The sequence below is a fragment of the Mustela lutreola genome, chromosome 2 (genome assembly GCF_030435805.1).
Source record: "Mustela lutreola isolate mMusLut2 chromosome 2, mMusLut2.pri, whole genome shotgun sequence".
Taxonomy (NCBI): domain Eukaryota; kingdom Metazoa; phylum Chordata; class Mammalia; order Carnivora; family Mustelidae; genus Mustela; species Mustela lutreola.
Window position 1 is genome coordinate 193211169 of NC_081291.1, and position 25417 is coordinate 193236585.

At 36.9% G+C, this 25417-nt stretch overlaps 1 protein-coding gene and 1 non-coding gene across 6 annotated transcripts in view; both read left to right on the forward strand.

Moving 5' to 3' along the window:
• ROBO1 (roundabout guidance receptor 1) overlaps positions 1 to 25417 on the forward strand; it is a 1177330-nt gene that overhangs the window by 841327 nt on the left and 310586 nt on the right. The window lies entirely within an intron of this gene.
• On the forward strand, positions 17109 to 17212 carry LOC131826153 (U6 spliceosomal RNA). Its single transcript, XR_009351448.1, has one exon. It is a non-coding gene; the product is annotated as a U6 spliceosomal RNA (small nuclear RNA).

Below are 25417 nucleotides of genomic sequence, written 5' to 3' on the forward strand. Positions count from 1 at the left end.
CTTTAAAAATGTGAATCGTGTAATAATTGAGTACTACATGCGTAGAGAATGAGTCACGGAATGATGGGGAGAGACAAAGTAGGAAGGCCCTAGGTATTCCAGGCAGAAGATGATGCTGGTGAAGCGTGTGATAGTAATGGAGATGAAGAGAAAAGCAAGGATTCAATTTGAAGATTGAAGACCTGGCTTACTTATGAAGGGTGAGACAGTAGAGGCTGAAATTTTGCAAGAGATACAATTATTGGTAAAAGCAAGGTCCAGGTCAAGTCTATGACCATACAGATAGGATTGGGAGTTTGGGTAAGGTGATGTTATCATTGAGAAGCGATCAGTAGTTCCGTATGCTGCAGCCCATCACAATCCCAAGAAATCATATTTTCCTCTTGTATCTCAGCTTGCGGTATGCTTACTTTCCTGTTCCACTTCTTATTACCTTGCCGTCATCTCAAGAGGGAACCATGCCATGACCCAAGTGCCTACCACCATTCCCAGCACATTGCAAGTGAAGTGATCTAGAGTAACTCAGGAGCACTTTATTCCACGTGTGACGACCATGATAGAGTGTCATAATGCCACTTCAAGAAGCAGACTAACCTACCGTTTTCACTCATTCCCGCACAGTTTCTTTGTGATGTCAAGCAGTTCACATGCTCTCCAGCACTCATTTGAAAGCACAGTGCTTAGAATGCAGTCATCAGATACTATTTCCCTGGGAGTTTTTCTTTCTTTCAAGGTTCAGGACAATTTAAGAAGCTCTTCTGGGAGGGCGCCTGGGTGTCTCAGTGGGTTAAAGCCTCGGCCTTCAGCTTGGGTCATGATCTCAGGGTCCTGGGATTGAGCCCCATATCAGGCTCTCTGCTCAGCGGGGAGCCTGCTTTCCCCCTCTCTCTCTGCCTGCCTTTCTGCCTACTTGTGACCTCTGCCCATAAATAAATAAATAAATAAGGAAGGAAGGAAGCTCTTCTGGGGGGGGGGGGGATAACATTACTTTGGAAATTTAGCAGTACCTGGAGGGGTTTTCTGAAGTTCCTTTGAGAAAATCTATAAATGCAGAATAAGACCGAAGTGTCTTTACCGTCTCTGTTTTCTTTCTGGGTGGGAAAAACTACACAAAATAAATGTTCTGTAACAGAAATTATGTGTATTCTTGTACTTTACCATTAATCCATATATTCTGTATAAAGCTGTTATAAGTTAGTAGATTAATATTTAATGAAATAAATTTGATGAGAAATTGAAGGGAAATGCCAGCATAGTAATATTTTAAATTTCTTATTACAATCTTAGGCTTTAGTTTGTGGTTAATGAATTTTTTTTTAAAAAAAGCTTAGTTAAAATTAAGATGTAAAGACCAATGAAATCGAGACACTGCAGTAATTAGGCAAAATAGAGATAAGAAAGAGAAGAAACCCATATGGATAGCAATGTTGTAGCCACGTGATGGAAGCAAACTCAGGTGAGGGAAGGATCCGGTGGGTTACAGGCAGCAGTTGGAGGCTTCTGCTCAGAGTGTGGTTGGGGACCAGCATCGTTGGCATTACCTGGAAGCAAGTTAGAGATGCTGAATCAGATGCTGTATTTTAACAGTATTACAATGTAACTTGTGCAAATTCAGATTGGAGAAGCAGTGGTATACATTGTCTCAACTAGAGTTCATAGGCCCGCCCTCATCCCCTAGAACAAAGAAAACCTTTGGAATGCAAACCCAGTGTGGCTGATTTTTTTTTTTTTTTTTTTTTTTTTTTTTTTTAAAGAGAGATGCAATTAACAAGATTTTCAGTGGGTTTGAATTACCCTGGGCTTCTAAACCAGGACTGAGGGCAGGGGAGAAGTAGAGAAGGTTATATAGGAGACTAGTAGAGATAGCAAGTCAGGGGCAGAGATGGAGAGGGGGAAACACAGAAAGAAAAGTACAGGAGGACACAGAGGGAAACACATCCAGAGTCATACAGAGAGAAACTCAGACAGAGGGACAGAGACAGAGAGATTGGGGGTGGGGGACAGAGGGGACAAGGGAGAGGGAGAGCAAGACAGACAAAGAGAAAATGTGAGAGAAATGCAGACGGAAGAGAGGTAGAGTATGTGTTGGGGGTTGTAGTAATGGTAAGGATTACACTTAAAAGAGGACAGAAATATATATTATTAGCCTGGATGGAGAAGGAAAACAGTGTTTACTATGTATTAATATTTACAGATAGTGGGATATTAAGCAAAGAACAGGATACTCAAAACTTTATCAATCTCCATAACACCACTTATCGAGAAAAGTAATACATGAACCATATCTTAGGTGTTTTTATGTAAATTCATGGAAGTCTGTATTTACTTAGCATAATCCAAATGTGAAATACTGTATCTATGGCTAATTTTACTTTACGTTTTCTAGAATGAAAATTTAGCACTCTAGAATTTACTAAAATGAATAGAACCATGCTGGGAGGGTCATTTGGAAGTCATTTAATCTGTTCCTCTAACTTTTAGTTTAAATTATCTAAAGATCATTTGTTGTATTAAACTCAGTTCAGAGCCAAAGATTATCTAGCCTCCATCATGAGTAACCCTCACACGCTTCAGCATATGTTAACACAAAGTTATTACTTTCATTTACTTAAATCCTATGCTATGGAAGTCTTTCTTTCGTTTTATAGGCTAAGTGATAATAGAAAAGCCATTTTTTTTTTAATATAGCATCTCATATGTTTGAAGATAGTTATTAAGCAGGGCCTAATTTTTTAATAAATTATATCTGATGTTTAATTTAGGTTTCTGAGTATAAAATAGTTTTTAATCTTAGTCTCTTAGTATTTCCGAAGTGGAAACTGTAGCTTTAGTAACATTTTAAGTCGTATTTAACCTAAGGTCTAAATGGAAGTTTTAATAGCGCCTATGACATTTTACACTTGTCAAGAGAAATAAAAGTTTATGACCAAATTATTTAGTATGCCTGAATGGGGACCTTTTTAATCTTACCCAATAAAGGATGAAGTAGAGCTTAGAAGAAAAGCCAGAAAGTTAAAAAGAAAATGCAAAAGGACATCCCTTCCTCCCAAGGATTTATATCCTTTCTCAATGTCTTTCTCTCCATCACCCTGTATCTCTTCTCCACACAATACTCTACTTTATCTAGATTGAGTCACATTAAGTTACCATTTTATCAGATTCTTATCTCTGTCAGACACCAGAAAATGGATTAGGAGTCTGTGTTTGCTGTGGAAGGATACTGAGAGCATTTTGATCACAAAACTCAGCGCCTATCGTAGCTTACTCAAGTGACTTCTCCTCGTTCTAAAACGAGAGCGTAGGACAGGTTGTAACCTTGTTGAATCATACTTAAGGGAATTCTTGGAAAATATGATTCTAGTGTATTTTCCTTTGGGACCACCTCAGGAAAGAAAGTAGCAAAGAGCCAAAATTCCACAGGAGAGTAGAAAATATTTTTGTGGTCCGTGGATTGAGAACATGTTGACAGCTGCCTTTAACTCCAGTCCTCTCATCTTTTGCCTAAATCACCAAAAACTGAAACCTTGAAGAAACTCAGAATTCTGTGGTCATATTCTGTACCACCAGGAGGCAAGAAAATCAACTCCTTAACAGTTTTCTTTACTTTCTTTCCTTCTCTCCCTTTCTTCCTTCAACTAATTACCACTAAAATCTCTGTTCTTTCTGAACTATATTGGTTATAATTCTTTAAGCCTCCCTCAAAATTTCAATCATCAACCCCAGATGAATAACCATACATTTCTTAGGAACTATTCCAAGAAAACTTTGTGTTGTTTGAAGGTAAAGGTTCTCTTCACCCTGTACAATGGTTTTTATCTATAGAGTACACTCTGGACATTCTTTATAGTTAAAAATAGAATTTATATGTTTGTAATTTGTATATATGTTTACACATATGTATTTTGTTTATAGATATCTACTCGTACCTATAAAATTTGTGCGGAATAAGTGACAACTAATTCTGTCATTAATTGTGTTTTCAGCAAAGTCAAGGCAAGTTCATTTAACATAACTGTGACCTTGGTGAGTTTACTTAAGCTTTTTATGTTTCAGTTCCCTCACCTGTAAAAGGGAGATATTCATGGGGCGCCTGGGTGGCTCAGTGGGTTAAGCCGCTGCCTTCGGCTCAGGTCATGATCTCAGGGTCCTGGGATCGAGTCCCGCATCGGGCTCTCTGCTCAGCAGGGAGCCTGCTTCCTTCTCTCTCTCTCTGCCTGCCTCTCAGTGTACTTGTAATTTCTCTCTGTCAAATAAATAAATAAAATCTTAAAAAAAAAAAAGGGGGGGGATATTCATGCTTCTTACCTTAGGGAAGTTTGAGGAGGATTAAATAAGTTGATATATATGAAGTTCTTAGAAGTGTGGCTGGTTGACAAAGCAGTATATACATGGTGACTGTTGTATCATGAGCTCTTCACTATGGTAGGCACATTGATGGATAGGGGTATTCCTTCCTTTCCTATGGTTCCAAAGGGTGTCTCTCTTCATTGCAGGTAAGTGAAGGCTGACAAACTAATGCCATATATGGTTACATTCAGAACGAGCTTTCCTTCCCCAGTGTCAGCCAGCCTCTCATACATAAATATACCTAAAATCCCTATAAATATTGGTGAAAGGATGTATCGTCTTCATATATCAGTGCATGGTATGTCTTTTATGACAAATATATTTTTGAGGGTTTATAATATAGTTATTGTCATTGGCATGGTGAGCATTTAAATATTTCATTGTGGCTTTTCTCAAAATGTGTTCCAGCTCAGCAGGTTAAGCCTCTGCCTTCGGCTCAGGTCATAATCTTAGGGTCCTGGGATCGAGGCCTGCATCAGGCACTCTGCACAGTGGGGAGCCTGCTTCTCCCTCTCCCTCTGCCTGCCTCTCTGCCTATTTGTGATTTCTGTCAAATAAATAAATAAAATACTTAAAAAATATATATGTTCCAGTGAAGTATTTCTGTATGCTGTTAAAAAATAATTTGTACATTAAGTCTTTACTTTAAACAAACTTTTCCACGTATCTCTTTTCCATAAGACTGTAGAGGTTTTAAAATATTAATGAATTCTATGAAGCATGAGTAGGGGAATCTACATTACTATAATTCCCGCATTTATATGGAATGCCAAAATATTTTTTTCAGAAAGCAAATTGTTTTTTCAGAATGCAGTTTTGGTAAAAATTAGTTTTGGCGTCCTATGGGTGGACATATAATTACAAAAGTGTCTGTGTTATCTCCTGTTCAGGGTTGTGGTCACTTATCTACATGGTTTCTTTGTTTCAAGAACATAAGAGTAAAGAATATGATATACTGTTCTATTTCCATTTTTTTTTTCTTCCAGGAATGTTTTCTTCTGCATCAGTATGTTGAAGGCTATAACAGGGGTCCAGTCAATCTTCCAAACATACAAGCAATTCAAATATGGTGCTTTCCCAAAACTTTGCAAAGAGGTGCTTAGCACCATGTGTGGCCTTAGCCTTCTCTTTCACTAATTTCCTATTACTGTTAATAGTCTTGACCTCAGCTCTCTAAACTTTGTTTTGTGTAATGGATATAATTTACCTCTTGCAAGCATTTGACACAACAGACCTCCTTTGCGAAATGTTCGCTTTCCCAGAATTTCATGGCACCCAGCTAGATCCACATTAGATCCTACTGCATGTAACCAAAGTTGGGCAGTTTAATAGACTGGTTTTAATTTGATTCTGGAGGAAGGCGGTACAGTAAAAGTATGACAGCTTCAAAGGGCATCAAGAGTCCAGCTTCCTCCTATTTTGCTCTTCTGCCAGCCTTAGTATGTGGTTTTCTTCTTGGTGGTTACAACGTGTTAGCTGTACCTATCAATAACATCTTTCTGTGCTGTGCTAGACAGAGAAGTATAAAAAGTCAGCAGCTCTCGCCCCCTTTTAAAAAAAAAAAAAAACAAAAAAACAAAAACAACCAAAAAAAACACAGGACAACAATAAATTTCTGGAACTCTCACTGGGTAGAATTCTATTACATTACCTTGGCTAGAACTATGTCACATGGCCAGCTGTAGTTGCAAAGATGCGTCGTGTTAAAAAACAAAACTCGGGGGAGTAAATGTGAAGATCTAATTGACTTTACTAAGTGATTCATGAATCAGGAAGCATCCCACATGGCAAGTAGAGAGATGCCCCTAGGAGTTGTAACAACAAATGGAAGGTTTTTATAGGAAGGAGGGTGGGGCCAATAGTTATCAGCAAAAGTAAAGGAAGGATTGTTTCTGGCAAGGTCACCTTTCATTAAGGAGAGTGTTAGGGGGTCTCATCATATACATTACCTCATCTTCCCTTGAGGAATAGAGCAGTTCCCTGTACCAGATTACGTCATTGGTGCTAACCAGAAAATTTCAGGTTTATTGGCTTAGATTTCCATTCCTGGAGAGGTTGAACCTGCAACTAAATCTCGGTTTGCTATCCTGGGGGCAAGTGACTGCACCTTGAAGACCATAGTTTCCTTTGTAGCAAGGGGAGATGTTTTTAACCAACCCATTTCTTCCCCAAACAAAATTTGGTATTTTTTGAAAAGAAGAACAGAGAACAGATGTTTAGTAGGCAACTAGCAAGGTCCATTACCTACGTGCTGTTGATTTTCTTCTTATTTGTCTGGCTGGGTCTTGGCTTATCGCTGAAATGTTCAAGTTCCTGGAGGATCTCTTCTTTTTTTACTCTGTGGCTTACCCAGGATGACCACACCTACCTCTTTGGATTCTGGAAGAACTATTGTCCAGATTTACTCCCTGTTCTCTTAATCTCTGGACTGGATCTCTACACCCAGCTCCATTCAGAGGTCCCAGTAGTACCTCTGCTCAAATGTCCAATATGAGACTGACCATCTTCCTTTCCATCCCTGACTTTCCTCTGTTTTTTTCCCAGCTATGAAAAGACTACCGCCATCCAGCCAGCCTTCCCACCCAGAAACACCAGATTCTTTCTTCCGTTCTTTCCATCTGTTTACATCATTTGATCCTAGGTCTTGCTGATGGTTTGTCCTGAATAGCTTTAAAGTATCTTCACTTATCTCCACTTCCCCACTTTTATTCTAATTAGTGTCACCATCATTTCTCACCTAGATAACTGTAATACTCTTTTGCAAGTGAAAATCTCATCTCTCCCTCTTGATTGCTTACTCACAGATTCTCAGTGCCATTAAAGTTTAAACTGTTTTTCTTTTTTTAAAGATTTTATGTATTTGAGAGAGAGTCAGAGAGAGAACACATGCACGCAGCATGTGTGCATGAGTGGGGGAGGGGCAGAAGGAGAGTGAGAAGCAGACTCCCCACTGAGCAGGGAACCCAGCTTGGGGCTCTATGCCAGGACCCCAGGATCATGACCTGAGCCCAAAGTGGACACTTAACCAGCTGTACCACCCTGGATCCCCACGTCTAAACTCTAAAATTACTTGTAAGAATAACTCTTGATTGCTCACTCAGAGGTTCTTGAATATCCCTAAAGTCTAAACTCTTGAAAATAATGGGCAGGGATTAGTACGATCCTGGCCTTGTGACCTAGAACTCATGCTCTCCTTATCCTATCCCTTTGGTCTGGAAAAATGTGTTTATTGTTTCAGAGCTCAGAAGAGCGATCCTTTACTCTGAGCCTCCTTTTCTGTGTATCCTACCCTTTCCTCTGTCACATCAAGGTTAATCGTACACCTCCCTATATTCCTTTATCATCGTCCGTAACCCCTGTACTGTAATTAGATTTTTGGAATTTCTCACTTAATTCTAAAGACTATGTAACTTGTAGTACTTAGTACAGGTCACAGACGGTATGTAATTACCAAATCTCCATCAGTAAACAATTTTATATAATGATCCCCACCAACCAACAAACAATAATTAGGAAAATCTTTTCCTTACATCCAAAGGTGCTAATGGGCAATTACACAGGTTGTCTGTATTTTTTAGCTTGGTGTGTTTTATGCCTCACTCTTTTAACCCCACTTCCAATTCAGAAGCTTTGTTCCCTAGAACCAACTCCACTGACGAGTCAAGTCTATGATTATATATCTCAGCTAATTTTTCAGAAAAGTTTCAAGTACAATATTCATCTATTTATTTTATTTATTTATTTTTTAAAGATTTTATTTATTTATTTGACAGACAGAGATCACAAGTAGGCAGAGAGGCAGGCAGAGAGAGAGAGGAGGAAGCAGGCTCCCTGCTGAGCAGAGAGCCTGATGCGGGACTTGATCCCAGGACCCTGAGATCATGACCTGAACCGAAGGCAGCGGCTTAACCCACTGAGCCACCCAGGCGCCCCCAATATTCATCTATTTAATATCATACTCTGACCATTAGCTCAGACTATGAAGTTTAATATGCTTTTAAAAATGATATTAAGTTTTGGCATTTATCCTAAATAGTGGATACTGTACAGGGATATTGAAAAAGAAATGGGTATTTCTACTGAAGTATTTCTACTTCAGTAGAAATGAACATCATTTTTCCCCCTACACTGTTAGATAAGCTTCATAGAATGAACTATTCATTAACATTTATATTTCAATGTATGTTGTAAAATTTTACTCCATTATAATCCTAACACACATAGCTTGAACATCAGTTATGAAGCGTGATCACAGAGAATCCTTCCAAAAACTTTAGAATTCAAATTTTTCTCTACTAATGTTAGATTTAAAAATAAAATCATTGCTATGAAGATTTAATAAGATAATTAAAAAATATAGTTTTCATGTAAATATAAGACATGTTAAATATTTTAAAATTTTAGAACATTCTTTCTGCTTTTTCTTACAGCAAGACGTAAAGCCTAGATTCTAGAAGGACACAGTCCTCTACATTGCTACTTCTTTTGACTGACTCAGTTATGCTGACCATTTTCTAAGCCATAACAGTGCTACTAAGGGGTGGATAGAAAGAGTGCTAATTTAAGTGAAATGGTTTCAGTTTAATTAATTAATTAACCAATTTTATTAAGATATAATGGACATATAAAATTTTACTACTTTTAGGTATACACATAATGATTTGATACATGTCTATATTGTAAAATATTTACCACAATAAGCTTAGCTTGCATCTTTCACTGCATATAATTATTATTTTTTCTTGTGATTTTTACAAAAACATTTTATTTATTTCAGAGAGATAAAAAGAGCACAAGCAGGTGGAGAGGCAGAGAGAGAGGGAAAAGCAGCCTGACCCAAAGGTGGATACTTAACCCACTGAGCCACCCAGGCGCCCCACTTATGATGAGGACTTTTAAGATCTACTCCCTTAGCAACTTTCAAATATGCATACAGTGTTGGTCACTATAGTCATCATGCTGTACTTTACGTTCCTAGGACTGACTTATCTAATAACTGGAGGTTTATAGTTTTTGACCAGCTTCATCTAATTTCCCCCGCCCCTCTGCCCTCATCCCACTTCTAGTACCCCTTAATCCGTTCCCTATATCTGTGAGTTTGGTTGGTCTTTCTCTGTCTGATCTATTTCACTTAACATAATGCCCTCAGGATCTATCCATGATGTTGCATATGACAGGATTTCCCTCCATTTTATGGCTGAATAATATTCCATTGCCTTTGCGTGGAAATACACACACACACAGTATTTATTTTATTTGTTCATTCATAGCTTGTTTCCATGTCTTGGCTGTTGTAAATAATGCTGGAGTGAACATAGGAGTGCAGATATCTTTTTGAGGTAGCAATTTCGTTTCCTGCAAAAATCCCTGGAATTTGAATTGCTGTTGATTTATTTTTACTTTTTTGAGAAACCTCCATACTGTTTTCCATAGTGGCTGCACTAAAGTGGTTCCAGTTTTAAAAGGATTTTTGCTGAAGTCAGAAAGTGTACACACACGGTCAAACTCATACACACACATCCAAATTGAGGAAATATTTTTATATGCTACTATGGATTCAGCTAAAGTTCTTTTTTAATGTTTTGAAAAAAATGCCAGATTCAAATCTTCTTTAGATTCTTAAAAATAGGGTTGAGGCATATGATTTATTCATGAAATTTTGGTTGGAAAAATATGAACAAAGAAACCCTCTTCCTCTATTCTTGCCCTGAAATGCTACAGTTACTGTGTTAATTAGCTCTATGTTATTGTGGGTTATTTTTTCTTATAAATAATTTATACTTCAGTTTGCCTTCATCCTTCAAAATGGCAATGCATGAAATTGATTTGGTAGAATCGTACCTTTGATTAATATTTAATTTGAAATTATTTTACAGATTCAAGTTTAGATGTAACTATGTCACATTTTAAGATGCTAAGTGTACATTAGAAAGCTTGAGTATACATGTCTTCATAATCACTCCCTATTTTATTATTTCAAGCATCATTTCCTCAGTTTACAAAATAAAATATTTTATAATGTATAAATAGAATTTCTTTCTTTTTTTTTTTTTTTCGGCTTAGTAACAGAGTTGATTAAATTAAAAATCACCCCCCTCACCTTCTTATACTATGAAACATATACCAGGTAGCTGTTGTAAATATTTACCAGTTTGAAAATATAAGTGACTAAAACCCCAGAAAACAGGTCAAGTCCCTACCTCAGGGGACTGTTTCTATCATTCTCATATCGGAGGACCCTGGGCAATCAGTTCACGATGAATGGTACTGAGTTCCTGATGCTCATGCAAGGGGAAGGGGCCAAGGACCAAGAAGAGCAAGTCTCTCAGACAACTTGAGTTGATGAGCAGAAGACATGGCTTGAAAGAGGATTAATTTCTTCTAGAACAAGCCGTTATTTTTTCTCCCTTTAATAGGCTTTTGATTTGGTACAAAGGAGGGAGCCACTTTAAAATAGAGTTAAACATGTCTCCCAGAGCTTACTCTCCCAATCAGCTCGGAGAGTTGGTTATCAATGGACGGAGTGTATTGATAGTGCTGTGTACACCATCTGGGAAAAGGGGATCCTAATCCAGTCCTTTTCCATTTTAGCCATAAATGACATGCAAAAAACCCAAACAAAGAAACAAACAAAAAACAAGCCAGGGCTAGAATCATGTAACTAATGATAGATACTGGTTGACCATTGATTTCCCCTCTTGATCTGAGTGCTGCACGAGGATAAGGAGCTCGTCACTATCACTGCTGATCTAAAACCGTGCCTAGCAAGTCTCTGAAATGTCTGCTGAATGAGTGTTATGTAAGCTTAATGCTTGAAATTGATTTTCTGGGACTTGCCTAAGGACTTGATGGTAGTCCTAACCTCTGTGACTTAATTTTCTTATCTACGAATAGGCAATGCTATTTGCTATCTTATATAATAATTGCATAATTGGTTAACTATTGGAAAGTAATTTGGACGGGTCAGAGATAGGCATTGTACCTAGATAGAAGGGGGTTATCTTTATTAACTAATCAATGATGTTTTCAGAACTTCTGATATTTCTTGTGCTTTTGCAAAGCTGTACAACCTTAGTATCTGAAAGAAAGAAATAGAGGAGAGAAGGGGAGGAAGAGGAAGGAGAGGGAGAGGGTTTTAAATTTAATTTGCTCTGATGACCATTTCTATGAAACTTTCTTCAAAATTATGCTTTTTCTTGAAATTTTGTGTTTTTTTTTTTTTTTTTAATTGACATTCTTCAGGTTTTTTTTTTAGCCTGGACATACAGATTTGTGTGGCTGGGGCGAACTAGTGAGTAAGGGTAGGGCATTGTCATATTTGCCAGGAATGGTAAGCCCATTTTCAGAAGGGACATTTCTTTCAGAAGGGGCGCACTTGGAGGAGTGTGCGACTCTTGATATTGGGGTTGTGAGTATGATCCCCACGTTGGGTGTAGATATTACTAAAAAATAAAATCTCAAAAAAAAAAAAAAAAAAAGGAAGAAGAAGATGCTTTCTTCTGTTTTTCCCCGACATTTCTGCTTGGTGATGTGAAGGTGGAAGAAATGTTTCTGTCAGGGATGTTATTTGGTCTTTATTTCTAAAGGCCAGCTTTGGCCTTAGTTTGTTTTTATTGTTTTTTGTTGTTTGTTTGTTTTTGTTGTTGTTGTTTTTAAAGATTTTATTTATTTATTTGACAGACAGAGACACAAGTAGGCAGAGAGGCAGGCAGAGAGAGAGGAGGAGGAAGCAGGCTTGCTGCTGAGCAGAGAGCCCGATGTGGGGCTCCATCCCAGGACCCTGAGACATGACCTGAGCCGAAGGCAGAGGCTTTAACCCACTGAGCCACCCCGGCACCCTGGCCTTAGTTTTAGATTATATTCTCACAGCATTTCTTCTGTTGACTAGCCTTTTGTGCCTTTAATTCTATGGAAATCTAGTCAGTCTTTTACATATTTAATTCATTAGATGGCTAAAACTCTTTTCTGCTTTTGTCTAGGCGCTGTGTCTTCCCTTTCTGTAATAGTTTGGCAGATTTGACTGTTTATGCCAGATGTTGTTCCTTGTTAAAAAGTGTGCAAGTGAACTGTCCCAAATTTTGCATGTAAACACGCCCGTTCCTATTCTGCCACTGATAACCTTTTTCTTTTTATACTTATGTCCGGAAAATTCTGACTTTTTCAAAGGGGGACTTATTTTGAGAACAAAATCCTATTATTTTAGAGACATTCCATTTGGGACATTTATTATACTACAGAGAATCTCTCATTTCAAAATGACCCGTATTTCACTTAATGTTTACAGAAACTGTTCATTTATCTGACATAAGGGGCTAATCAAACTCCTTAAGTACATTCCTGGCTGTTTGGAAGCTTTTTAAGCACCATAGAGAGAGTACTTAGCATTGGAAATTGTGTTTATGTATATGGAATATCTCCACTGAAATTCTGAACAGACCCAGAGGAAGAAGAATATTGAATTTTAATATTCAAGTTAACATTACTTATTTCTACTTTATATTTAACTTAGTAGGATAATTGGCCCTTAGTAAAACTATATCATAGAATATAATCTGTTTGTTTTTTAATTTGAGGAAGAAGTTGAGGTGGAAGGCCATGTTAATTACATTAATAAGCAGTACTTCTGAGTATGCGCTATGTGCCCAACACTGATTTACATTTATTAATTTACTTAATCCTCACAAAAACTCAATGAAGTAAGTATTGTTATTACCCTTATTTTTTTAGGTGAATTCAAAGCTCAGGTAGTTTAAATAACTTTGCCCATGCTCATAATCCTTATGCTATTTTGCTTCTCCCACTTAATGAGACTTCCTAATCATGAGAGAGTCTTATTCGTGAATGTGAAACTTAAGACAAATGCATTTTCTATACGAAGCAATTACCTTCTCATGTAATAACGCCAAAGCATGATATATATTTACTTCCTTTGGTAAAATAACTGTTCATGGGGCAGTCACTAGGTTCTAAAATGTACCATTTTCCATTTATATTTTTCTATTTGTTTTTGTAATTTCTATTCTATTTGTTTTTGTAATCTCTGTAGACAAGAACCAGTAAAATGTTAAGTTTCACATGCAAATCCTTTTCACACATGAAATTCTTACATTTTTATTCTGCCACAGTCCGTTGGTTTAATAGCTATACATTTTACATTCAGGATTAAGCTGTGGCTTTGATATCTATGCATTATTCAGAAACTAAACTATTCTAAGATTAGTGTATTTAAAAATCTGCTCCCCAAATAAAACCCCAAGTAAAATGAGGAGGTAACTTGCTAGTTGGTTAGGGTTCTTTATTTTTGTCTTTAATATTTTTAAATAAGGTTAATAAATTTAACCCAAACCTTCCCCAATTTATTGTGATATATAAAGAAAGTGACTTCATCAGTTAGAGAATGACAAATACTGCATGATTTCACTCATTTGTGGAATTTAAGAAAGAAAACAGATGAAAACAAAAAACAAAAAACAACAACAAAAAAAACAGATGAAGAGAAAGAGACAGGGAGGCAAACCAGAAACCAGACTCTTACCTATAGAGAAAAAACTGAGGGTGGCTGGAAGGGAGGTGGGCAGAGAGGGATGGCTTACATGGCTGATGGGTATTAAGGAGGACACTTGTGATAAGCACTGTGTATTTTTTTTTTTAAAGATTTTATTTATTTATTTGACAGAGAGAGATCACAAGTAAGCAGAGAGGCAGGCAGAGAGAGGGAGGAGGAAGCAGGCTCCCTGCTGAGCAGAGAGCCCGATGCGGGACTCGATCCCAGGACCCTGAGATCATGACCTGAGCCGAAGGCAGCGGCTTAACCCACCGAGCCACCCAGGTGCCCCGAGCACTGTGTATTATATGTAATTGATGAATCACTAAACTTGGCTCCTGAAATTAATATTACACTGTATGTTAACTAACTGAAATTTAAACAAAAACTTGCAGAAAAAAGATACAGTCACTTTGAGAAAAGAAACCATTCCTAATATGACCCCTTAAGAGAACATGTCTGGTATGTCCAGGAGAGATCTATAGGTGGAATCTTCTGACATGGCATAGGTAATCTTTTAAAGCCTAGATATTGACAAGGCAATCCACTAAGTAAACAGCTGGGAAGCAGTAAAGCTTGAGTTGGCTTACCTTGTGTTACACTGTGAACACATACTGCTTCCCTTTCTCTTGTATTGATGCGATTGTTCTTGTGATGTGTTCAGCTTTCTGTTAGGGTCTCTTACTTTGATTCTACTCAATTTATGCTTAATCGTGTTGTTTTATGTTTTCGAAGTCAACATGTAATTCTTCAACTTAAAAAATGGGACTTTCTTACCTCTGGCTAATAGGCTTCAATGATGTGAAAGTCCCAGTATTTCAGTCTGACCTTTGCATTACCTGACCCAGGAAATGTGTGCATCTCCCTGTTTGGAGGATGCACAAAAGCTTCACTTCTGAGGACTCACGTGGGGCTGCTTGAAGGTGACCATGATCTCCTGAGGTCAGGTATAATAGCCATCGAGAAAACCAAACACAAATTGATAGCACTGAATGACATAAATTTTGTGTCAGAGGGCAGTCGTCATAGTTTTCTTTGATGTGATAGTTTCAGAGATAACATGTTGCCAATGTATCATTGACCTTTTCACTGAAATTGGGAAAGTGTTTGTAAGTATATGAAGAATCATGTCAACGTATTAATGTTCCTCTGCTCCCGAAAGAACCAGAAGAAATGGTGAGTACATTAGTTGCAGAAGCATGTGGTGGAAAATTAGGTTTACATCCTCAAATTAGAACAATTGCCAAATATCTTCTGTTTTCATATGTGAATTTTTATGGGTAGAAAGCTCAGGATCCCTGAGAATTCTTTTCTACCTCAGGTTTCCTAAAAGTATGAAGGATGCATAGGTATATTGTACCCAACTTTACAGGTATACTCTCTGGCATCTGAGAAGATAAATGAAAAAATGAAAATCAGCTGTCTGAACTTGTAAAGTTCAAGAAATAAGTTGGGGTCTAATGGAGCTGATATTTTATTTCTTTTGGCTGCCCTACCGCAGACTACCTGGTGACTTTTTTTTTTTAGTACCCTGAAGAGTAAGCAGACACTCAATTAAGAGTTTGCTGCAAATTTACGTGAAACAAAACCCAGATATTGTCAAATAAGGGATAATGGTTGATCTTTAATTGTTAAAGGCATCAAATTTGTAGCTAATTTTAGTTCTCTAAATTGAACCCTATTTAATAAATAAGAAGTTACCATATTTTCCATGCTAGAACTTTTTCTGGTTAATAACTTTTCCAAGTTGTTCTTCCGTCATGGGTTTTCACACATTTCTCTCATCACTTTTAATGTTCTGCCTCTTTTATGGACCATAGGCATTCCAAAATATTTACATATCTCTCTTTGCAAAATGGGGTTTTCACTGATATCTTTTCCATTTATAGATGTAAATGTCATTAACATAATTTAACCTTATATCATAGGAGAAGGAATAAATTAGAATTATTTTATAATATTTTTCTGTTAATGGTTTATCATATATATGTGTTCTTTTCATTGATGTGTAAAAATCTGTTACCAACAGACTTTGGTGCTCACAATGTGATGCTTTAATATTTAATTTATTACCACGTATTACTCAACATCAGTTAATGTGTGCTGAAAGCCCATGGGCAGAATAGAACTGTGCTGTGTATCTAAAGAAATATAACCATCACAGAACAATTCTAGACTCTGTCTTGTGGTAGCTTCTGCTCCTTAACAACATTAGTAAGAACTCACATAGGAAAGCATATAAAGAAGGGAGGTATTTTTTGAATGGAAGCTTAGAGTTGGGGTTGGGGAAAAAAACAAAACAAAACCAGTTACTTCCTTTTTGCTTGCTTTCTTGTTTGGATTCTTTGAATTAGAATTGTTAATGGGCCAGATGAATCAGATGAATCCATTTAAGGGGAATCCTTCAAAGCTGAGTGAATGATATGTCCCCAGAGAAATTATCTTAACCGGGACATGATCTGAGTTTATGCCAAAGGCCTGCTTAAAGGTTCAGGATGACTAAGGGTTTCTTCAGACTGGAGTTTTAGCAGACTTTGCTTAAATATGTGTGCTTTTTTTACTTTATTGTAGCTGAAGAATGATGGTGGAAATTCAGATTTTATAAAGTTAATCACATTTCTAGGCATAAAACAAGTCAATTGACCACCCTCAACATTTAATATGACATGAAAGGCAAAATAAACCTCCTAAATTTGTGTAATTTAGTTTAATCTTTTCCTACTTGAGACCTACTATTTTTCTAAAAGGTAATACCCTTAATTCCTTTTAAAAGAGAAATTCTGACTGTGGACATTATCATTTATGATTGAGATATGAACATTTAATGATGCAGCTTCACAACTCAAGACGAACATTTTCAATATCAGATTTTTTAACTTGTTTGCTAATGCTTAAACATGCTACTCGAGGTATACTTATATAATAAGTATACCTTATACTTAGTCTCAATGGAGACTTTCTTGTTCTGCCTAGTTCAAGAAAGGGGGATGTTAATAAACTTTGATTTGTACATCTGTCTTTCTTCTTTTTTTCTCAAAAAGAGAATACCTGAACCCATCCAGTAATGAATATTCAGGCTCTGAATAATCTGGACAATAACTCCTGGAAACTACACTACTTAACTAGACTGGAAATTGTGGTGCCAGTTGTTAGAATCCCATACTCCTTCATAGTCACAACTGTTACAAGACTGATACTTCGGGGATTTAGATAGTGGGCACTTTGGCAGTGCATGTATTAAAATTGGAATGATACAGAAAAGATTAGTATAGCCCCTGCCTAAGGATGACAACACAAATTCGTGAAATGTTCTGTATATTACTCTTCTCTGGTATCTGTGGGTGGGGAGACAGATTCTGTAAGTGAAGTGACCCATCCAATTCAACATCCATTCCCAATTCCTCCTTCAAAAAAAAAAAAAAAAGAGAGAGAGAGGGTGAGAGAATGACATTAGATAAACTATATTATAGACCCAATTCTACGCTTTTTCATTTAGAACAGTTCACTTTGGCAAAAGAATGATCTGAATATATTCCTATGTGATGTTCTACAAATTAAGGTTTTCCCAGAGACAAATATTTATGTATTTATTTATTTATTTTTTTGTAGATTTTATTTATCCATTTGACAGAGAGAGATCACAAGTAGGCAGAGAGGCAGGCAGAGAGAGAGGAAGGGAAGCAGGCTCCCCGCTGAGCAGAAAGCCAGATGGGGGGCTCTACCCCAGGACCCTGGGATCAAAACCTGAGCTGAAGGCAGCGGCTTTAACCCACTGAGCCATCCAGGCGTCCCTCCATAGACAAATATTTAAAAGCTTATTTTGGATAGGTCTAAATTATGCTTTAGTAATTAAACCTCATATCTCATTAAGGGTTATGCTGTAGAAAAACGTCATAAATAAAATAAAGATGTGGGAGGGAAAAGTAACCAGTCTGTATGTAGAAATACTGGAAATATGTTATACCAGATAAAAAACCATACTCATCTGATCTATATTTCTCCTTGTGGTTTTGCATAGAGATAAGCATGAGGATTATGAAATGTCTAATTTTAAATAGACATTGAATATAAAAATCTTTGAACCTTTGACAGAAGTAGTTTAGAATAAAATCAGAAACACCTAATGCTATTTTTTTTCTTTTTATCTACTCCAAATTTTAAGTACTTTTAGAATTGTGAAAATCCTTTAGAAAATTCTAGGTTTTTCTTATTATTTGGCACCTTTATAATTTTGAGTAAGTCTGAATTTAGGCTACTGTCAGTTCTATATTTTTGAGCATTTTGTTCCCAGGGGCCCAAAGTGTTAAAGGCCAATTTTGACCTTGTGATGTGATGATAGTCTTTTTTTTTTTTTTTTTTTTTTTTTTTTTTTTTTTTGCTATCATGTGCAATGGTGGGACCCCTATTCTCTGTACCCCTTTTGTCCTTCCAGTTTGTCACTGTTTTGTCTTGTTTCAACCACAAACATCTGGTAAAAATAATGAAAAAAGGGAACAGGCTTATTTGTAATTTTTCTGTGTTGATCCTTTAAGATAAAGTATTTTCAAGTCGAAGAGATGGTCATTATGCACATTTGGTATTTTTTTATAAAAATTGCCATTTTTAAACCCTACATATCTTGTCTTTAAAATGTATTTTCTTCATTTTTACCTAATGTTTTAGTACAGTTTAAATAGGTAACATTAAGGGGATATTATAAGCCATTGCACCTATTTCCAAGGTTAGTGTTAAAAAACCAAGCAAGTCACATCTAATAAAGACATTGATGCATATTATTGATCTTCTGGTCATTCACTGAGAATTGTAGTAGTGTCGGAGAAACAGTTATAGAGGATGAGTCTAAATAGTATGTCAAATGGACATGGGATACATATGCATATGAAATATGTACTGTTTTTCCATTCAGTCTTAAGCCTCCCCTTTTTTAGTGATTTCATTTATTTTAGGAAGAGAGAAAAAGAAAATGAGGGGCGGAGGGGCAGAGGAGAGGGAGAGGGAGAAGTAGACTCCCTTCTGAGCAGGGAGCCGGACTTGGGGTGGGATCCCAGGACCCCAAGATGATGACCTGAGCCAGAGGCAGACGCTTAACTGACTGAGGCACCCAGGTGCCCCTCAAGCCCCTACTAACATTAAACCTTTCAACAAAACTTATTGCTTAGGGCACCTGGGTGGCTCAGTGGGTTAAGCCTCTGCCTTCGGCTCTGGTCATGATCTCAGAGTCCTGGGATCAAGCCCCACATTGGGCTCCCTGCTCAGCAGGGAGCCTGCTTCCCCCTCTCTCTCTGCTTGCCTCTCTGCCTACTTGTGATCTTGATCTCTCTCTCTCTGTCAAATAAACAAATAAAATTAAAAACAACAACAACAACTTATTTCTTGCACTGAGTGAAGTGTTATTTGAAAAAAAATAATGTAACTTACCTTTAAATGTGCATACGTTTTCTTACATTGTGAACGTTGATGTTAAAAATATTGGGTACATTTCTACACTTAGCATTTTTTTTTTTCAATTTTTGATGCAAGTAGGTTTTATCCTTTGTGATTTTTGAAGAGTATGAAACTGCTGTTGGAAATTGTCAAGCACGGTGTATGTGTCCGGCTTATTATGTAGTCAGTTTGTACAAAATGAAATTTGAAAGTGAATAAATAAGGGACCACGCATTTAAAAATCTCACCCATATGGGAGATTCCATTTTCTTCTGGAATTTGTTTCCTTTGAATTGGTAGTCACTTGTCCTTGTAGAAGAGGAAAATCACACCCTTGTCCTCATACTTTGATTACTGAGTCTCAGTGCTCAAGGAATGAATTGTTCTCCCCACCCAACTCCAGGCCTGGGGCAGTTAAGTTTCCTTGGTCTTTAGCCTAAGGAAATATGACCCTCTCTAGGAGTACTTCCCATCTGCGCACATAAAAGGGCTCTGTCTTGAACCATTACAATAGCTTTCTGCTTGCCTTTAAGAAAAGTTTTGCAAATCAAGAAAGCTTTTGTGATGTGTTCCTTTAATCTCTATTTGCTTCTTTCTATTCTTTTTATTTCAAAGTTTAATTAGGAATTCTAGCATTTCACAAGTTGAAAGAAATAAAATATTTAACTAATATAAATCAGAACTCAACAAGGTAAGACTAAATACACCTGCAAATATCAATCTATTATTCCCTCCAACAGGACTGCAATTTATGACTATTTACCGTGGAGGGATTATATTTGAGGCTATTTTTTCTTTCTAGTTAGTCAAAAATGAAGCTATGGGATTTTAAATATTCTCTGTAGATTGTTTTTATAGTTTTTTTGCATTGTTTTAGATTAGGATAAAATCCTACTCAATTAAGGTCTTAAATATTGATCACTATAGAAAGCAGCTGCTCACTGCCCTAGTGTCCTGCCCATTGCTCACTTGAACCAGCATGTACTGTAAACTTAGCAGGGCCATAATTTTGTGTTTGATTTCTATCTAGCTGAAGGGAGCCCGGCTCTCGCTAAAAGCAGAACTCAGGATCTGATCATCCCATTTCATATGATATTGATTACCTATTAAGCTGATCAGATAAATAAATGCATTTGATATTGGAACCCATTTTTTACTCCGGTTATTCCACAGTAGAAATCCTATGTATCCATCCCCATTTGTTGGCTAACGACTTAGTATTGTAACTGACATAATTCTAAATATACATTTTAATTTTCAAATATAGGTAATTTTTTTCAGCTACAATATTTTAAAAATCTGTGCTGCTTCTCCTATCCTATTTTCCGTCAAGTGTATTCACTAGTGTAACATTTTGATGAGAAAAGGATGACATTTCTAGCAGAATTGCTTCTAGCAGATTATATATGTGATCATTTTCAAGGCCAATGCATTTTTTTAAATGCAACCTATGGTTTAATTTATTGTGACATGTAGCCCGAACTTCCTATACTTTTAAAAAACACACCCACACATGCAACTCACTGTTTTCTGCTTACGCTTGGATGCTTTACTAGTTAGCTAAAATTGATGATATTATCACCAATATTTTCCCTTGTACAGGTTTCGAGAACAAGGAAGGAGTTTTAATAAAACAGGGGCTTAGACTGTGCTTAAACACCCTGTCTCCCATGCTAATCTCCTATTTACAATGATCCATAACGAAAATTCAATGGTAGGCAGCATGCAGACCAGAATTAAAGAACATATGGGTACAGTTATCCTAGTTGAAATGGCCAACGTGCCTTGTATTGTGTATGGAAGATAACAGGACAGGTGGTAATCCGTCTTCACAGAGTGGAGACAGCTGGTATTTTCCGTAAGCTGAAGCAGTCTTTTTCAATGTAGTCTCACCTCGCAGCTGATACGTCGCTTGTTAGTATAATTCAAAACACACACTGATGTTAAAAAGCATTCTGTTTTCCTGTCCACTCTAAAAAGCACCTCGTGGGCCAGACCTACATCAAAACAAACAAACCAAAAAAGCCATACATTTTAGTTTTTGAAATTGACAAGTTTAAGCTTCAATTTCGTTGTTTTCTAAATGGAAAATAAAGATTATCTTCAGGCCCTCCTGTAAAATATTTTTCCTTTGAACTAGGTAGGAGAACTCTCTTCCCTGTGTTCCATATTCTCCAAAATTACGAAGTTTTCAGGGAAAACAGTTTACAGGATCCGGACATATTTGTTAAAGCCATTTTTAAAAAAAGTTATTTATCTCCTATCATTTCTTATATCATTGAAAGAATTATTGATATATACTGGAAGCTTCTTGGAAATTGTCGTTGAACATTTTTGCTTGCTTCCTGTTATTCCGTGTAGAGAAGAAATCAAAGTCTGTTGGATTCCTGGCATATGAGAACCAGGGTTCCGTGGTGCTTCCAGTCCGTTTCAGATTCCAATTACCCCTTTCAAATACTGTAAAAATTTTGACAGGGCCTTCAATTGTAATGGCCATATCAATTGATTTAGTCTTTCTCAAAATTCCCCAGAGGGAGGCTCAGGTTAAAGGTCAGGTTACTGGTGCATGACACTCGTACTCGTTTTAGTAAGATCAGGATCAGCAGTTTCCAGGAGCACACAGGGCATCATTTCGGGGCGTCATTTCAATCTCTCAGTGCAACTACTGCAGAGTCAGTATAGCTAATTCAGCTCCTATCTATAAAAGAGGTAAGGGGACTCACAGAATAACTGAATGAGATAGGATGGGGCGGGGGTTGGCACATGCATTAAATTCTTGTTTATTAGAAGTGAACTCTCTTTTACTTATTCACTCCATTTCTGTTGAGTAAATTTTGTGGCTGGTGCTCTTGTACATCCGTTTCATTAAAAAAAAAAAAAGTAACTGCATTACAAAAAGACTTCAGAACTGCAAACATGAAATCAATACTTGTTTCCCAGAGATTGGATTTCAGAACTTCTCAAAGTAAGGGTTTAATTATCTATTACTTCCTCTAAGTACTTTCGTGCCTGTGGTTCTATGGTTTTTAGTGGCCAACTTCTCCTGTTTACATGGTTTTATAGTCCTTGGGATTATTTAGTGCAATGATAAAATGAATGATCTCTGACCCAACTTTCTCCCTGGGGTGTGATTCAAGGGTGGAAAAGGAATTTTCAAACTGTAATGTGTCTCTGATCACTGAGCTTGCTTGTTCAGACCTGGATCTCTGGGTGAGCAGATCTGCCAAGTTAGCAGGGTTGGGGCTGAACCTGAGAATTTGTATCGGTGGCGAGTTCCCAGGTGTGGCTGATGAAGCTGGGCCAGAGAGGACAGACTGGGGATGCCTGCTCTGTAAAATACTTTTCAACGTTGCTTTCAGCCTCCTTCACTTACCATCTTTTCAAACTAGCGTCTCTACTGTAATGAAGAAAGTACTCAGAGGAATACCTAGAATGTTTGTTGTAGAATATGAGCAAACCTTTGTAAAAACAGTTGCTTGGTGGATTTGGGAGGGGCATGTGGGAAAAACACAGGCATTTTATCCCACTTGTCATTTCTCTCTTCTCCTCATTGTTCTCTACCCTAATCCTCTTTTCCTACAATGGAGTTTTCTTCAAGATTTCCTTAATAGTTGACTCTACTCAACTCACTTATGAATTACCTAATGACATTTCATATTCTCATTGATCCCTTCTAGGACTTGAATCAGTCTTGGTATTAGTGGGATTGGAAAGAGTGACACTTTCTCTTCCTTGGGATAAACTACAAAATTGCCATTCCTTAGGTGAATGTAGCTCTGATTTAAAGTAATCTTTTACTGAGGAGTTAAAAAAAAAAAGCTATAGAAATGTAAAACACACACACAGACAGAGAAACTTATACATACACAAATACCTCTTGACATTTGCACATATTATGTATATAAACAATAAATATGTGACACCTTTGAAATATAGAAAATAGCTTGAAATTTCAGTTTAATGAAGACCTTATTATATAGGACCATGAAGAATCTTTTATAAACATGTATACACTATTTGATTATTAAATACATTAAAGATGTGCAAATGTAGTATTACTCATTTATTTTCTCAAAATAAAGAAGTCCTTTAATATTAAGTAGTATAGGCACACCTGGGTGGCTCATTCAGTTAATTAGCATCTGACTCTTGATTTCTGCTCAGGTCATGATCTCATGGGTCCTGCGATCAAGTTCTGCATCAGGCTCCTGGCTCAGCAGGGAGTCTGCTTCTTGCCTTCTCCCTCTCCCTCTGCCCCTCTGCCCGTGCTCTCTCTCTCTCTCAAATAAATAAATAAATCTTTTAAAAATATTAAGTGGTATAATAGGCTCAGGAGTATTTTGATACCCATATTTTCTCTTGTATTCATGAAATGCTACTATGGATATCTTCTTTACATTACTTAAATTTTGGAGAGTTTCAGGGTCATATAATTAATTTTATTGTTTTATTGTGGCATCATTGGTTTTTATAGTTGAAAGTATTAGAATCAGTTTAGTATACCTAATGGTTAAGCAGCGATAACTATTGATAATTATTACAATTCCTTTATTAATTATTTTAATTGTGTAATGCCTGATAATACAATTAAGTAATTATTTACCAAAATATACTGGTGGTCTAAGAAAAATGACTAGGTTTTTCTCTTGGGATTGTTTTTTTATCTTTGATATGTCATTGATGAAACTGTCAAGTGAATACCTTCTTTCAGGAAAAAAGAAAGGAAATGAGGATAGCAGTTTATTGATTTTCAGTTTTATTATTTATTGAGTTTATTAGAAGACCAGAATATTCACAACCACAGATAAATTCTTTTACTTGCAGGAAATCAAATTATCAGGTTTCTTGGTGAACATGTAATTAGAGAAGAGGTGTTTATTATTCCTTTTTTTTTTTAAAGATTTTTATTTATTTATTTGACAGAGATCACAAGTAGGCAGAGAGGCAGGCAGAGAGGCAGGCAGGGAGAGTTGGGGGAAGGAGGCTCCCTGCTGAGCAGAGGCTGGATCCCAGGACCCTGAGATCATGACCTGAGCTGAAGGCAGAGGCTTAACCCACTGAGCCACCCAGGTGCCCTGAGGTGTTTTAAGACACTTCATTGGGTTAATATATATATCTGGGGCCAACCTGAATTTGACGAGTGAAATCTAGGTAGGGATACTCGTGCTAAACACTGGTTTCCTGACCTGAAATGCAGAGTTTCATAACTCATCATCATGAGGAAAAACATGGATCATAGTAGATTTTTCTTTCTGCCTTACCACCTATATCCCTATAATTTAAAATTTTTTTGTAATTAATATAAATCTTTGAACTATTTTAAGCTTCATGTTTGTATTTTGGGGTTTTAATGCTCATTTTCAGTAAAACTCTAAAATTGGCTTTTTAGAGTAGGTATGGAATGCATCTTACATTTTTACTGTATCTATGTTGAAAGGCTGACCCAAAAAGTCTGTTAGAAAGATTTTAACAAGCTCTAGAGTGCAGATTAATGTTCAGTGCAGCTCATGCACGCTTCCCATCTGTGGAATAGAAATTGTCCTTAGCACTGCTGCAGCGTGTATCTTCCGTGCCCATAGCTTCTTGGTAGAGTGAAGCTCAAGGTTAACTAATGGTGTAAAGGAGGCAATAGTGTCTGCCTTTGAGAAGGGGAGAGATTTGCACAGCATGTGATTCTAATGAGCTCAGACAGTGGGAAGAGGGAGAAGAACCACAATTAGTACCAAATATAGTAATTTTTCTGCTCATCACCAGCATTTAATATATTCGTTTTAAATGTCAGCTCAGACCTATTGGTAAACTCCAGTGTGTATGAGTCATCAGTTACAAACTCTGCGTTTTGGAAACTTGCATATTTACCACACAGCTCACATCTCCGAAGACAGTGACGTTCAGCAATTACTGTAGTTTTGGAACCGTGCTCCCTGGTCACCAGATATAGTCAGAAACAGCTAGTTTTTGGGATAGCTGGTTATGTTGGTAAAAGTCATATTTTCATTATAACTACATATAAATAAATTGAATAAGGGATTGTTCTGAATTTGATAATGGTTGCCACATGGCATGACAACTTACTATTATTTTTTATTTTTTTAAGATTTT